The 1,990-nt window shown below is 56.0% G+C and overlaps 1 pseudogene; it reads right to left on the bottom strand.

Annotated features, from left to right (window-relative positions):
- Positions 1–416: 416 nt before the first annotated feature.
- On the bottom strand, positions 417–1,757 carry LOC114204205 (histo-blood group ABO system transferase 1 pseudogene; annotated as a pseudogene).
- Positions 1,758–1,990: the final 233 nt, after the last annotated feature.

The raw sequence follows: 1,990 nt of genomic DNA, 5'->3' as shown, positions 1-1,990 counted from the left end.
CTAAGCAGACGCCAAGCGTGGACTCAGTGTCATGACCCTGAGATCGTGACCCAGGCTGAAATCGAGAGTTGGACGCTTCACTTACTGAGCCACCCGGGCCCCCCTGGATAAGTGATTTTTAACAGGTTCTATTAGATATCAGAAAACTCAGCCAGCATCTTCTGCTTCTGTCTTCTGAATCTAAGCAACTTAGAAGCCACCACAGTGGAAGTTTTAGGCCCTCTCTTTACTGGGTGACTACAGCCTGTGAGCAGTCATGGGCTTATTTGTAAGGCTGTTCACCTCTTTCCCTCTACCAGTCACCTTACGATTTCTGTATCTTCCTTTAAAGTTAAAACCCCTTTCACCCAGGACACTGAAAGTTACGCCATCAATACTAATAAATAAGTAGTTTAAAATATTGTGAAAACGTTTTATTTAATGTTTCTGTTTTGCTGTCTTCTGGATAAAAGGGAAAAGGCCATGAGATAAGTTATTGATGAAATGAGCTGCTGAAGTGGAGAGGAGGTGTAGTCGGCCGATAACTGTCATAGCGTGAGCGCTGGTAAATGACCGCGCATGCAGTCAGCCGTCCACCAGAGCCGTTCTGGTGCTGAGCTGCATCGATCAGTAGTAGGGTGTCAGCAAAGTTGATGGATGGGGCCAACACGGACAGACAGCAGAAGGGAGCCCTGAAATATAAATATGAGAAAAGTACAAGGAAGGGGAGTCTCCATCTCTGCAGGTGTTCAAATATAAATTGAAATGTGGGTTTCTGTGGTGCAGTTCCAGTTATTTGCAGCATTGACACCGAAAACATCCGACATACACGTTGGACCCCTTCACAGCTACAAATGACCCAGAAGTGATCCAAACACACCGACCACAAAGAGAGGAACTTGGGCCCCCAAGCAGACCTCCTGAGAGCGGGGGCGCTAGGGGCTCTGAACATGGCCATGTGGGCAGTGCCGGGCTCCAGAGACTCCCTTGAGGGGACAGAGGTCGGAATCTGCTCTGATAGCTCCGCTCGGCGTGGCACCACCTGACAGAGTCGGGGTCAGCCCCATACGAGTTGCGGATGTCCCGGTGACTCTTGCGCACGGCCACAAACCTCAGCTTCTTCATGACCCCGGGCCAGCCCAGCAGCTGCAGGTCCCACAGGTACTCTGGGGACAGACCTTGGTGGGCTTGTGGTAGAGAAGATACCTGTTCAGGTGGCTCTCGTCATGCCACAGGGCCTCGATCCCATTGGCCCAGTCGACCACCATCGCCTGGTGACAGGCTGAGGTCAGTCGGGGAACCTCCGGCACCGAACCCCCAGAAAAGCCTCCTGCGTAGTAAAAGTCACCCGGGTCCCTGGGGTGTGCCCCTGGGACCTTGTCCGCGCTCGTAGCTGAAGTCCTAGAAGGTCACCCTGGAGAAACCGGGGTGCAGGGTGCCTAAGAGGAGGGACAGGCTCTCCACGCCCACGTGGTCGCTCAACTTCATGTCCACTACACGGACACCAGGTAGTCCACCTTGCGAAGGAAGAGCGAATGCGAGAAGTTGCTGATCTCCATGCGGTGCATGGGCACATCCTGCCAGCAGGGAGCCCCGGGGACCTGGAACCAGCACTCTCTGGTCCTACGGGAGCAGCACTCGGGCCCAGCAGCCGGCCCGTCGGTGAAGACATAGTAGGTGACCCTGTGTCCCGCCGTGAACTGCTTCTCCGCCGGCTGCAGGAACGGCTCCAGGAAGACCACGTAGCTACAGGGACGGGGGATAGGGCGGGAGGAGAGTCACTGCCAGAGGCTGGTGGCAGGACCCCAGAGCTCGGGGCCGTGCACGTGTTCACCTTCGTCACTGGGACACGCCCCGGGCTGCGTTAAGCCACAGCCACCCTCCTGGCCTGTCCTGAGAGAGTCCGCCGGCGGGCCCTCCCTCCCTTCTGCTCCCAGAGATGGGGGCCCTCAGCACCCCATCTTACAAACGGGAGCCCGAGGCTTGGGAGGCTGGAAACCCATGCAGCCAC

Source organism: Eumetopias jubatus, unplaced genomic scaffold (genome assembly GCF_037043125.1).
Source record: "Eumetopias jubatus isolate StellerSeaLion01/CBP00866 unplaced genomic scaffold, mEumJub1_p1.0 scaffold_114, whole genome shotgun sequence".
In the NCBI taxonomy this organism is placed as follows: Eukaryota; Metazoa; Chordata; class Mammalia; order Carnivora; family Otariidae; genus Eumetopias; species Eumetopias jubatus.
Note: the sequence above shows the minus strand (reverse complement) of the source record. Positions and strands in the feature narration are given on the sequence as shown.